Source organism: Sus scrofa, chromosome 7, assembly GCF_054392235.1.
Source record: "Sus scrofa isolate SSC_HxYL_T2T_F1_AM1 chromosome 7, Sscrofa_HxYL_maternal_Yorkshire_Landrace_v2.0, whole genome shotgun sequence".
NCBI lineage: Eukaryota > Metazoa > Chordata > Mammalia > Artiodactyla > Suidae > Sus > Sus scrofa.
The window spans coordinates 39,166,430-39,180,770 of record NC_139389.1 but is presented as its reverse complement, the minus strand read 5'-3'; the positions used below and the strand labels follow the sequence as shown (position 1 = coordinate 39,180,770).

Genomic DNA, 14,341 nt, shown 5'->3' with positions numbered 1-14,341 from the left:
CTAGTGGTTGAATCAGAGTTGCAGCTGAGGCCACAGCCACACCCGATCTGAGCTCTGTCTGTGAACTGTGCCATGGCTTATGGCAGTGCAGGATCCTTAAACCACTGAGCGAGGCCAGGGGTCAAACCTGAATCCTCACAGAGATTATGTCAGGTTCTTTACCCACTGAGCCGCAATGGGAACACCCTGTGTGTATTTTAATGTTAAATTAAAAATAAGTACTCTGTTTGGGACATTAAAATTTATGCTTGTAACATCCTTCTCAAGTTCTATAAGTAGGTAGAGTATAAGTATACTGGCTCTGAAGGCAAAAGCCTTTCTTTTTTCTTTTTTTTTTGGGGGGGGGGAGCCCACTGTGCCCCTGGCATGTGGAAGTTCCTGGGCCAGGGATCGAACCCATGCCACAGCAGTAACCAGAGCCACAGCACTGACATTGTCGGGTCCTTAATCCACAATGTGGATTAAGGATCATAGTCTGTGAAATATAATACCTTCAAGGGACCTAAATAATTCATCTCATTTCCGTGGTTTTCAAGCCTTTTTCCTAATCAGTGGAATCCTTTCCTTGATAAAAAAGTGTAGATGAATATTTCCTCCAAAAAAAAAGAGAAAAGGTAAAAATGAAACTGGCTTTATTGAATTCAGAGCCTCTATGACCTTTGTTTCCCTGCTTCCTGTCTGAGATGCCTTCCAAGGCTCTGTGGAGTATAGCTTGCAAATCCTTCATCCACTCTAATAAAAGATTTAATTCTGTTTACAAGCTACTGAATTTCATTGAATTCAGTTTACGGTGCATTATAAAACACTACATGGGAAGTTCCCATCGTGGCGCAGCAGAAATGAATCCAACTAGGAACCATGAGGTTGTGGGTTTGATCCCTGGCCTCGCTTGGTGGGTTAAGGATCCGGCTTTGCTGTGAACTGTGGTGTAGGTCACAGACGTGGCTCGGATCTGGCATTGCTGTGACTCTGGTGCAGGTCGTCAGCTGTAGCTCGGATTAGACCCCTATCCTGGGAACTTCCATATGCTGTGGGCACAGCCCTAAAAAAAAAAAAAAAAAAAAAAAAAAAAGGCGAAAAAGAAACCCAAACCACCTCATGATGCCAGAACTGTTAAATGACTGGCAGAAAGTGATTATGATATATGTAAAGCCACAACGGTATATGTGTGAAAAACAGTGAGCTGCCAGGTTAACCTTGGCGAGACTGGCTCTTTCAATTTTTCTGCTCACTCTTAGCTCGCTAGCTCATTGAGTGTAGTGTAGCGGTAAGAATTTGAAATGTAGGACTACATTACCTGGGCATGGACTAGGACAAATTAGAAAACTTCTCTATCCCTGTCTTTCTGTTTTAACAGCAAAGCTTGTTTTTGTTTTGTTTGGTTTTGGGTTGGGTGGTCTCTTCTTTAGTCTTTAGATGGGCTTTTCTGGAAAGAATCCATTCTCCTTAGTTTTACAGTAATACTAATGTTGTTTGAGCTCATTTCTCTTTCTCAAAAGGAATTTTTGCTATCTGCTCAAGAATTTACAAACTAGGTCTTCTTCCCTCATTTTAGATGGGTTACACTCTAGTTTCTTGACAGGAATGTGCTATTGATGTATTGTGTGGACGGTGCTTCATTATGTGGGGGATTTTTATAAGACCCTTGGCCCTATCTGACTTGTAGCTTCCTGTGTTCATCTTTACAGCCACTCCTTCTCTCCCACCACATGTATTTCTAACTCCCTTGGTTGAGTATATGATTCTTGGCAGATTTTTTTCAAGCCCAAACATTTTATCGTCTTTCAGCAGACTTTTGCTTTTTAGATAAAAGCAACCTGTTACCCAATACCTATTGTATGTCAGGCATTGTACAGGGCTTTGTCATACAAATAAGCTTATGAAGGAAGTGTTAACTACATTTTATGGATGGGGAAACTGGAAATCAGAGATAATTACTGATTTGTCTAAGTTTCAGTAAAAGTTATAAATTAGCTAAAAATTATGTTTCTAAATTAACAAAAGTAATTTTATGATCTTTGTCACTGGCCACTACTATATGGATTCACAGGGAAACTGGCTCCAGGGTGTTGGTAGTTGGCAGGGTTTAGGGAGACTGAGGTACATGGTTCCCAAGTCCTCTCCTTTTCCGCAGTGAAGGTGGGGTTGAGCTTGGCAAGTTGAGTAAATCAGTGTTCCCCAAGGAGTGCCTGCTTGCTAGGAGATACTCGGTTCCTGTAGGACACTTGACTCTTACAAGGAGTAAGCAGCATGAGGGATTGTCTGTCCTATTTTATCCCTGGTACAAACAGCAACATCCCTCCCATCTTCCTCTTTCAAAGTTCCATGGGAAAGATATACCCTGCACTGCAATGGTTCCTTCTAATGCAGGGGGTTGAGTTGTGAGGCGAGCTAAGGTCACATGGTACTCCGGTTATCACGTACTGCTGTGGGTTTCTTCCACTTGAAATAGCTATTCTTTTTTTTATTTTTGTCTTTTTGCTATTTCTCAGACGGCTCCCACGGCATATGGAGGTTCCCAGGCTAGGGGTCGAATCAGAGCTGTAGCCACCGGCCTACGCCGAGCCACATCTGCAACCTATACCACAGCTCACGGCAACACCGGATCATTAACCCACTGAACAAGGGCAGGGACCGAACCCGCAACCTCATGGTTCCTAGTCGGATTTGTTAACCACTGCGCCAGGATGGGAACTCCTGAAATAGCTATTCTTTTTCTTCTTTTTACTACCACACCTACAGCATATGGAAGTTCCGGGGGGGGGGGGGGTCAAAGAGGAGCTGCAGCTACAGGCCTACGCCACAGCCATGGCAACACCAAATCTGAGCTGCATCTGCGACCTACACTGTAGCTTGCAGCAATGCTGGATCCTTAACCTGCTGAGTGAGTCCAGGGATCGAACCCAAATCCTCACAGAGACTTGGGTCCTTTTTTTTTTTTTTTTTTTTTTTTTATCTTTTTGCCATTTCTTGGGCCGCTCCCTTGGCATATGGAGGTTCCCAGACTAAGGGTCCAATTGGAGCTGTAGCTGCCAGCCTATGCCAGAGCCACAGTAACACCAGATCTGAGCTGCTTCTGCAACCTACACCACCGCTCACAGTAATGCCGGATCCTTAACCCACTGAGCAAGGCCAGGGATCGAACCTGCAACCTCATGGTTCCTAGTCGGATTCGGTAACCACTGAGCTGCAATGGGAATTCTGAGACTTGGGTTCTTAACTCACTGAGCCACACTAGGAACTCTGAAATAGCTATTCTTACTAGGGGGAGGATGGGGATGGGTGCATCCATAGCATGTGGACATTCCTGTGTCAGAAATAGAACCTGTGACACAGCAGTGACCCAAGCCACTATAGTGACAGCACCAGATCCTTAACCCGCTGCACCACAAGGGAACTCCAAAATAGGTGCTCTTGTTAAATGCTTCACGTAGGTCCTTAGGGGCATTTCATTTGTAGATGAACTACTTACACATTATTCATTTAGTTTTCTCAGAGGTTAGCCTTATTAGGCTCCCAAAACATAATATATAATATAGTCCCACAGGTTATGGAACTTAATGTGTGCTTTATGTAAACCACACTGTTTATTTCTTAAAACTTTTGTAAAGTCTTTTTCCAGCTTCTCCGGTTTATAGAATGTCCTCCTTAAGCAGGTAATGTGGGTTGCTCTTCCTCCTTCTTTTCCAGTGTTTTAACTGATCATGTTATAAAAGAACTTCTGGTTTTATACAGCCTTACTCTAAGAGCCTCTACGCAGATGTTTTCTCTTTAGATGCTGTTCTCTTTGACATTTCTACCACTTCTCTTGCCCTTTTGCCCTTTGACCCCAGCTTTTATGTAGCACCTTTTACATAACACTCAAAAAGACTGTTTCATTTGCTTCCACAAGGTCCTCAATAAGATGCTCTTTCAGTTCTGTTCTCTGTAACCCTCTAGTATCAGAAATAGGAGTTTTTTTAAAAAAGCCATCCCTGCTGGCTCAGTGGATTAAGGATCCAGCACTTGTCACTGCTGTCGCTCAATTTGATTCCTGCCTGGGAACTTCCGCATGCTGGGGGTACAGCCAAGAGAATAAAAAGAAAAAAGAAAAGAAATATGAGCCCTTGAAAATAACAGATTTCTTTTTTGATAAAAGAAATGCTAGCCTAAACTGATTGTGATTTGTATGGGAAATGTTTTTAGAAGGGACATTCAGTATGTAAATGAGATCTGAAATCCTTAAGTATCTTTTTTTTTGCTATTTCTTGGGCCGCTCCCGCGGCATATGGAGGTTCCCAGGCTAGGGGTCCAATCGGAGCTGTAGCCACCAGCCTATGCCAGAGCCACAGCAGTGGGGGAGCTGAGCTGCGTCTGCAACCTACACCACAGCTCACAGCAATGCCAGATCGTTAACCCACTGAGCAAGGCCAGGGACCGAACCCGCAACCTCATGGTTCCTAGTTGGATTTGTTAACCACTGTGCCACGACGGGAACTCCTGAAATCCTTAAGTATCTTTACATTGTAAGTTCTGTATTAAGTTTAAAAGGTTTAAAAGCTTTTTCAGAGTCAGAGAAGGAAGCCTGCTATTGGTTGTACTGGCACCAAGTGGTCGTGATTGTTTGGTGGTCGTGTCCTGACTTCCACAGGAGTCAGAGGCAATGTGAAGTGACTCTGCTGTTCAGATTAATCTCTAAAATGCAAATATGTGGGTCCTGAACCTCTCTGGAGCATGGACATCAAGAGAGCAGATGAAACAGTGATCTGTCTTTAAAGTGTAGTAGGGAGTTTCCATTGTGGCTCAGCAGGTTAAGAATCCGACTAGTATCCATGAGGGTGCGGATTTGATCCCTGGCCTTCTCAGTGGGTTGAGGATCCAGCATTGCCACAAGCTGCAGCAAAGGTTGCAGATACGGCTCGGCTCTGGTGTTGCTGTCGCTGAGGTGTAGGTCAGCAGCCACAGCTCGGATTTGACCCCTAGCCTGGGAATTTCCATGTGCTGCAGTTGAGGCTCTAAAAAGCAAAAAAACAAAAAGTAGTAGATAAAATATTTGCATGTCCAGGTATGAAGCATCAGCTCTTTTAACTACTTAGAAATTCACCTGTGGGTAGTTTTAATGTGAACTGTTAGTGCTGACAGGTCCAGTAACTCCACGGGGGCGGGGGGGACGACGACTATATAACTACTGAAAAATACGTGGCTATTTTTTTATATATATAATAGAATGGTGGTTAGTGTCTGAAATAATTGTTATATAGGACTTCTAAGCTTTATCTGATATCCTGATTTGTATTTATTATTATTTTTTTTCCAGTTTTTTTGTCTTTTTAGGGCTGCACCCATGGTACATGGAAGTTCCCCAGAGAATGGTTGAATTGGAGCTATAGCTGCCAGCCTACGCCACAGCCACAGCAATGCAGGATCCTTGACACACTGAGCAAGGACAGGGATCAAACCTGCATCCTCATGGATACTAGTCGGGTTTGTTAACCGCTAAGCCACGATGGGAACTCCTTATTTATCATTATTTTTCAATTTTTTAAAAAAAAATTTAGAGTGTAGTCGATTTACAGTGTTGTGCTAGTTTCTGCTGTACATCAAAGAGACCCAGTCATATGTATACATACACATACACACATTCCCAGATATCCTAATTTTTATGATGCGCTTTATTATTGCTCCAAATGTAGCTGTTATTTTATTTTTGTAAACCTCCAATCAGCCTTGTAGTTAAAGATGGGAATCTTTGAAGAGTGTATCTCTTACTGAAAAGCAGACTGTATTCTGTTCCTCTAATGTTGCTTTGACACTAGCCACATGATGCTCTAATGAATTTTTCCTTGGAATGGCAAAGATATTTAACATTTAGAAATTAGTTCATTCTGTAATCTTTATCTTGAGGAAAAAATCCCTCGTTTAAAAAGCTCTCAGTATTTCTCCTTTTAGCCTTATTTATTTATTTATTTACTTATTTATTTATGTCTTTCAAGGCCGCACCTGCAGCATATGGAGGTTCCCAGGCTAGGGGTCCAATCAGAGCTGTGGCTGCTGGCCTGGACCACAGCCACAGCAACACGGTATCCAAGCCTCCTCTGCAGCCTACACCACAGCTCACGGCAACGCTGGATCCTTGACCCACTGAGCGAGGCCAGGGATCAAACCTGCGTCCTCATAGGTGCTACTTGGGTTTGTTAACCACTGAGCCATGACGGGAACTCCTCTCCTTTTAGCTTTAAAGAGCGAGTGTTTTCCTTTCTTTACAAAGAGTGTCAGTGTTGGACATTTGGCTCTAGGTAGGAATGCTCTAAGCCTGAAAACCTCTGGAGTTTCCTTTTAGTGATCAGTGTCCTTCCAGTTTCCTCTTATGATTTCTAAGAGTTTTGCTTGTACTTTGTTTTGAGATGGACTTGAAAGTAATTGAGTTCTAGAGTGGGTCAGGCTTTGGCAGAGTAGCCACTTCAAAGTCATTTTTTCCTTTTTAGTTTTACAGTTGTGTTTTATATTGATAAATCAGAAGTGATGAGGAAAGCAGATCTTATTTCTGACCCAAGTCATACTTGAAGACTTTAAAGAACATTTAAAAATACATGTTATTTAATTCAGTGTGGCCAAAATATTATCATTCCAACATGTGATTGTAACTACATTTCAAGTAGCTACATGTGGTTAGTGGCCTGCAGCTCTGTAAACTCTGGTATATTGTACCAATTTTTTTCTCTAACAAATTATATAGAATTGGTGGTGGTCTTCCTCTAAAGAATTTACCAGTGGTACCACCTCACATTAGTTGGAATGGCCATAATTAAAAAGTCTACAGGTAACAAATGCTGGAGAGGATGTGGAGAAAGGGAACCTTCCTACACTGTTGGTAGAATGTAAATTGGTACAATTGCTATGGAAAACACTATGGAGGTTCCTCAGAAAACTAAAAATAGAACTACTATATGATCCAGCAATCCTACTCCTAGGCATATGCCTTGACAAAGGTATAATTCAAAAAGATAACATATACCCCTGTGTTCATAGCAACATGATTCACAATAGCCAAGACATGAAAACAGCCTAAATGCCCATCAATAGATGAATGGATTAAGAAGATGTGGTACATATATACAACAGAATACTAAAAAGAATGAAATCCATTAAAAAGAATGAAATAATGCAGTTTGCAGCATCATGGATGCAACTAGAGATTCTCATACTAAGAGAAGTAAGTCAGAAAGAGGAAGACAAATACCATATAATATCACCTATATCTGGAATCTAATATATGGCACAAATGTACCTATCTGCAAGACAAAAATGGACATTGAGAACAGACTTGTGGTTGCCAAGGAGGGGGCAGGGAGTGGGATGGACTGAGAGTTTGGGGTTGGTAGATGCAAACTATTTCATTTAGAATGATAAGCAGTGAAGTCCTGCACAGCACAGGGAACTATATCCAATCACTTGTGATAGAACATGATAGAAGATAATACGGGAGAAAGAATGTATGTATATATGAACACGTATGACTGGGTCACTTTATGTACAGCAGAAATTGGCAACGTTATAAATCAACTATACTTTGATAAAAAAAATTTTTTTTAAAACATCATGGAAGGTAGTATGAGAAACAGAATGTATACATATGTATGACTGAGTTGCTATTCTGTACATCAGAAATTGACACAACACTGTAAATCAACTGTACTCTAATAAAAATTTAAAAAAAAATAGATGACATAGAAAATATAGAAAGTAGGAGTTCCCGTCGCGGCGCAGTGGTTAACGAATCCGACTAGGAACCATGAGGTTGTGGGTTCGGTCCCTGCCCTTGCTCAGTGGGTTAACGATCCGGCGTTGCCATGAGCTGTAGTGTAGGTTGCAGACTCAGCTCGGATCCCGCGTTGCTGTGGCTCTGGCGTAGGCCAGTGGCTACAGCTCCGATTGGACCCCTAGCCTGGGAACCTCCATATGCCGCGGGAGCGGCCCAAAGAAATAGCAAAAAGATCAAAAAAAAAAAAAAAAGAAAATATAGAAAGTATCAAAAAATATTCTGGAATACAGATATATACACTTAGTGTATTTATCCAAATATTAAAAGCAAAAAAAATTGTTTTTCAGATTTAGTATTCTGCTACATATAGTTATGTAATACTTTTTTCCTACTCACTAATACTTTAGAATCTTTCTCCCATCATTACTTTCAGAAACACACTTTTCAGTAGTGCTTACTATTCCACTGGGTTACTGTTAACCAAAATATTGTAGACCCATTCTTTCTTTTTCAAATTAAGATAAAATTCACATAAATTAACCATTTAAAGTGTACAGTTCATTGGCATTTAATACATTCACAGAATTGTACAACCATTATCTATTTAGTTTTAACACATTCTTAGCAGACCAGAAGGAAATTCCACACCATTAAGGAGTCATTCCCCCTTTGTAAAGCCCCCGGCAACAACTCATCTACTTTTTGTCTCTGTGGGTTGGTAATTCTTTTTATGTGTTGGGGCAAAGTATATAAATAGTGATAAAATAATAAAATGTATTAGACATTCATCTGAAAAACAGAATCTGGGCTGCTTACTAAGAATGAACAAATCGGAGTTCTTGCCGTGGCACAATGAGTTAAGAATCTAACTGCAGCAGCCCAGGTCACTGCAGAGATGGGGTTTGCTCCCTGGCGTAGTGGGTTAAGGGCACCAGGATCCACCGTTGTCACAGCTACAGCTCTGATTCAGTCCCTGGTGTGGGGAACTTCCATATGCCATGGGAACAAACCAACCAACCAAAATTTATTTGGTTCATATATAGTTAAATTCTTAAATATTCTTTTTTATTAAAGAAGGAAAGTAGCATTATGAACCTTGAAGTCGTATCTTCTGGATTTGACTTCTGGATCTTTAGTGCATCATAATTGTGGCCTTTAGGAAATTATTTTATCTTTCAGTGACTCAGTTTCTTCACCTATAAAATAAGGAAAACAAAACTTACCTCATAGGGTTTTGAAGGAATTTGAAGAGTAAATGTATGTAAAAGCTTTTAGAATAGCCCCTGGCATGGGAGGCAATGAATAGGTGTTAAATGCTTATTATTCTTAAAAGATCCGACTAGATGAAGTTTCACTAGTCATGGCTCAGTGGAAACGAATCTGACTAGCAACCATGAGGATGCAGGTTCGATCCCTGGCCTCGCTCAATGGGTTAAGTATCCAGTGTTGCCATGAGCTGTCGTGTAGGTCACAGACTTGGCTCGGATCGGGCGTTGCTGTGGCTGTGAGGTAGGCTGGCAGCTACAGCTCTGATCGACCCCTAGCTTGGGAACCTCCATATGTCACAGGTGCAGCCCTAATAAGACCAAAAAAAAAAAAAAAAGATCTGACTAGATTGTGAAGCCTTATGCAGTAATCCCTCCTCGTCTGTTAGTTTTCTTATAAGAACTCTCTTAGTAAGGTCCTTTAAGGTTTTTCCATCTCAGCTATCCCAATGATCTGTTTATTTAGAGTCTTGCTGGCTTTTTCAGGGTGGATTTGAAGATCCCAGGTCATTAAACGAGAAAGGTATTAAAAAAAAAAACTTTTGTGGAGGACCCAAGGCAGAAGAATGTGCAGCTTAATGTGCACTGAAAATTATACAGAGAATTAAAATTCACCAGAGCAGAACCACAAGCAGAAATCTCTGTGAGAACCAGCACTGGGGTATAAAAACCAGAAGTATAATTGATAAACTGCTGAAGGTTCAGTGTGGACATGCCTGAGAAATAAAGACTCTAGGAGTGTCCCCACAGTTTTTTGGTTAGTTTTACCTCAAGAATCTCTATCAGTTTTTCCCAGTGAATATTGCAGGGGAAAAAAATCCCCTAATGCTTCTGGTAGGAGGAGGGGGAAAGTAACTGTTTTGAAATTACCAGAATATTCTGTTTTTCTTAAGGCCTGCCCTCAGGAGAAATTGTTTTATCAGACCCTAACCTGCTATGGTTTATCAGAGCTTGAATGACCTAGGGGAAGGGAATGGCCAGCTCCAGGCCCCTTAGTTTCCTGTCCCCATGAATGGGGAAGAAAACTGAGAAGCGCTAATGAAGTTCATGGTCCAGGGACACAGGCTCACCAAAAGACTGAGACCTAATCATAGGACTGCAGAATGCTTTCCCCACCCCCACACATTAACTGAAAGGCTTTTTTCTGTAGTTCCTTTTACACAGTATATCATCTACAACTTTCACCGGAAAAGGAAAGGGCAAAAAACACAGTTTGAAGACACTGAACAGGCATCAAAACCAAAGTCAGGCATGACAAGAGTATTAGAATGATCAGGGAGTTCCCTTTGTGGCACAGTGGTTAACGAATCTGACTAGGAACCATGAGGTTGCAGGTTCAGGTTCGATCCCTGGCCTTGCTCAGTGGGTTAAGGATCCGGTGTTGCTGTGAGCTGCGGTGTAGGTTGCAGACGTGGCTCGGATCCCACGTTGTTGTGGCTCTCATTTAGGCCGGCGGCTACAGCTCCGATTCAACCCCTAGCCTGGGAACCTCCATATGGCGTGGGATCGGCCCTAGAAAAGGCAAAAAGACAAAAAAAAAAAAAAAAAAAGAATATTCAGACCATGAGTTTTTAAAATCTACAAATAACCTGCTAAGGGCTTTAATGGGAAAAGTATACAACATGCAAGAACAGATGGGTCATGCAAGCAGAAAGGTAGAAATTCTAAGAACACAAAAACATGCTGGAGATCAAAAATTGTAACAGAAATGAAGAATCCCTTTAATGGGCTCATTAGTAGACTGGCACAGATGGGGAAAAAAATTCTGAGCTTGAAGATACTTCAGGAGAAACTTTTAAAACTGAAAAACAAAGAAGATTGGAAAAAAAGTGAAACAGAATATCCGAGAACTGTGGGACAACTACAGAAGATGTAACACACACGTAATTGGAATACCAGAAAGAGAAGAACGAAACAGCAGAAATACTTGAAGCAATAATGATTGAGAATTTTCCTAATTTAACATCACACACCAAACCACAGATGTAGGAAGCTGAGTGAACGCAACACCAGGGAGGATAAAATACCCCTAAAACACATAAAACAAGGTCATATTCATAAGGCAGAAAATCAGAGATAAAGAAGAAATTCTTGAAATTAGAGGAGAAAAACAGTTTACATAGACGAACAAAGAGAAAATTTATATACGACTTCTCAGAAATGACACAGGCAGGAAGAAAGTGAAGTGAAATATTTAAAATGTTGGGGAAAAAAAAAATCCCTCCCAACCTAGGATTCTGTACTCTGCAGATTTATCCTTAAAAAGTTGAGGAGAAATAGACAAAATGAAGAGAATCTGTTACCAGTAGTCCTCCCATGCACTAAATATAAAGTTTTCCAGAGAGAAGGAAAACTGTAGGTCACATACTCTGATCTGTACAAAGAAAGAAAACACAGTGGAGAATGAATGAGTAAAGGTAGAATAAAAACTTTTATTTTTCTTACTCTTAACAATTTGTTCAAAATAACAATAGCAACAGTGTGATCAATTATGTATGCTTGTGTTCAATCATATGTGCTTGTGTGTGTAGATCTCTATGTGTATACCTGTATTTGTGCATATGAATAAATGAAATGATTGACAGCAATGATATAAGGACAGGAGGAAGAAATTAGGAATATTTTGCTTTTATACAATACTTGGACTACCCATGAAGTGGTAGAGTGGCATTTGTGATTTCACCCGAATCAGTTATAAATATGCATTGCAAACTGATAACCTCTTTTTAAAAAAAGTGTAATTGATACGCCATGAAAGGAGAGAAAATGGAATCATGTAAAATGCTCAACTAAAACCTAAAAGGCAGAAAAATAATAGAAGACAAAAATAGGAACAAAGAGCAAGGGCAGCAAATAGAAAACAGCAACAGATATGGTAGTTACCAATCCAACTATATCAATAACCACTTTCAAACTTCTCTGGTCTAAATAAACAAATTAAGAAATTGTCAGAATGGATCACAAAACAAGACCTAACTATATGTTATTTTCTGACTCAGCTCACCCATTGTGGCTCAGCAGGTTAAGAACCTGACATCTTCTCTGTGAGGATGTGGATTCAATCCCTGGCCTTGCTCAGTGGATTAAGGATCTAGCGTTGCTGCAAGCTGTGGCCTAGGTTGAAGATGCGGCTTGGATCCAGTATTGCCTTGGCTGTGGTATAGACCACAGCTGCAGCTCCAATTCCGAACCCTGGCCTGGGAACTTCCATATGCCGCTTGTGCAACCATAAAAATTAAAAAAAAAAAGAAGAAGAAACTTACTTCTAATATTAAAGATACATGATGTTAAGGGTAAAGGGGAAGAGAAAGATACACCATGCTAACTAACACTAATACAAAAAAAGCAGGAGTACCTATATTCAGTCAGAGCAGATTTCAGACCAGAGAAAATTGTCAGGGATAAGGATATTATGTAATGATAAGGGGTTAGCATGCCAAGAAGACATTACAGTCCTTAATGTGTATGCACCTAACAACACAGTACCAAACTATATGAGGCAAAATTAATAGAACCACAAGGAGAAATAGATGCATCCACTATTAAAATTGGAGACTTCAAGACTCTTTTATCAGAAATGGACAGATCCAGCAGAAAACCATTAAGGACACGGTTGAACCCAACAACATCATCAGTCTGCTGGATATAATTGACATCTGCAGACTACTCATCCAGCAGCAGCAGAGTACACATTCTTCTGAAGTTGTCATAACATTCACCAAGGTCAGCCACATTTTGGGCCATAAAACGCCTTAACAAATTTAAGAGAATAGCAATTATACAGTATATCCTCTCAGACCACAAATGAATTAAACTAGAAAGCAATGGCAGAGAGATTGTGGGAAAATCCCCACACTTCTAACTAAAGGATCAAAGAAGAAATCCCCAGAAATTTTAAAATACTTTGAACAGTTCCTGCTGTGGAACAGTGGGTTAAGAATCCAACTGCGGTGGCTCAGGTTGCTGCGGAGGTGCAAGTTTGATCCCCAACCCAGTGCAGTGAGTTAGAGGATCTGGTGTTGCCAAGCTGCAACTCAGATTCAGTCCCTGGTCCAGGAACTTGCATATGCTGTGGAGGCAGCTTTAAAAAAACAAAACTTTGAACTAAATGAAAATGAAAATAACACCTATCAGGACTGTGAAATGCAGCAAGAGCATTGCATACAGAGAAATTTATTGCATTGAATACATATATTATAAAATAAATAAGATTTAAAATTTATAAGCTTATACTTTAGGAAACTAGAAAAAGAGGAGCAAATGAAATTCAAAGCAGAAGAAAATAGAAATTAGAACATAAATCAATGAAATTGCAAACAAAATCAATAGAGAAAATCAAAAAAACCAAAAACTTTTTTTTTTTTTTTTTAAAGAGTGATTGAATCAATAAGCCTCTGGCCAGGCTAACAGGAAAAAAAGGAGAAAACGCAAATTACTAAAATCAGAAATGAAAGAGGAAAGATCACTACAGATCCCATGGACATTAAAGGATAATAAAACAATATTATGAGCGTCTCATGTTGGTAACAAACAGATGCAGTGCGCACAGAGTTGATAACCTAGGTGTATTGAACCAATTCCTTGAAAGGTGCAATCTGTCAAGGCTCACACAAGGAAGAAATAAAAAATTTGTATAGGCTTATATCAAATAAATTGAACCAACAATTAATAATCTTAAAAAGGATAAAACACCAGGCTCATCTGGGTTTACTGGTGAATTCTACCATTTAAGAAAGAAATTTACCAGTTCTCTAGTCTCTTCCAGAAGATTAAAGTAGAAAAATACTTCCTGATGCATACTGTGAGGTGTTACCCTAATGCCAAAATCAGAAAGACAGTGCAAGAAAATGAAATCATGAACGTAGATGCAGAAATCCTCAACAGAATATTAGCAAGTCAAATACAACAATGTATAGAGAGAAATACACATGCTATGACCATTGAGATTTATCCTAGATATGCAAGACTGGTTTAACATTCAAAAATCACAATATAATCCATCACATCAATAGGCTAAGAAGAAAATCCACATGTTCATATCAGTAGATACAGAAAAACCATTTGTCAAAACCCAACAGCTATTCATGATTAAAATTCCAGCAAACTACAATAGAGGAGGGGTGTCTTTCTCTGCTTGATAAGAATATTTACAAAAAGTCATCAGCTAATATCATACTTAACGGTGAGAATTTAGACCTTTTCTGCTAAAATCAGAAATGAAGCAAGGGGAGTTCCCATCATGGCTCAGTGGTTAACGAATCTGACTAGGAACCATGAGGTTGCAGGTTCAGGTTTGATCCCTGGCCTTGCTCAGTGGGCTAAGGATCCAGCGTTG

The 14,341-nt window shown here is 40.1% G+C and overlaps 1 protein-coding gene and 1 long non-coding RNA gene across 10 annotated transcripts in view; both read left to right on the top strand.

Annotated features, from left to right (window-relative positions):
• The window catches only part of ILRUN (inflammation and lipid regulator with UBA-like and NBR1-like domains), a 105,173-nt gene that overhangs the window by 52,528 nt on the left and 38,304 nt on the right, over nucleotides 1–14,341 (top strand). The window contains exon 4 of one of the 9 annotated variants that reach the window (XR_014809069.1): nucleotides 5–1,085. The gene's annotated coding sequence lies outside the window, so the exon portion shown is untranslated. 9 annotated transcript variants of the gene reach the window in all.
• Nucleotides 2,931–7,204, top strand: LOC146401510 (uncharacterized). Its single transcript, XR_014810077.1, has 2 exons — nucleotides 2,931–4,166; nucleotides 4,963–7,204. It is a non-coding gene; the product is annotated as an uncharacterized LOC146401510 (long non-coding RNA).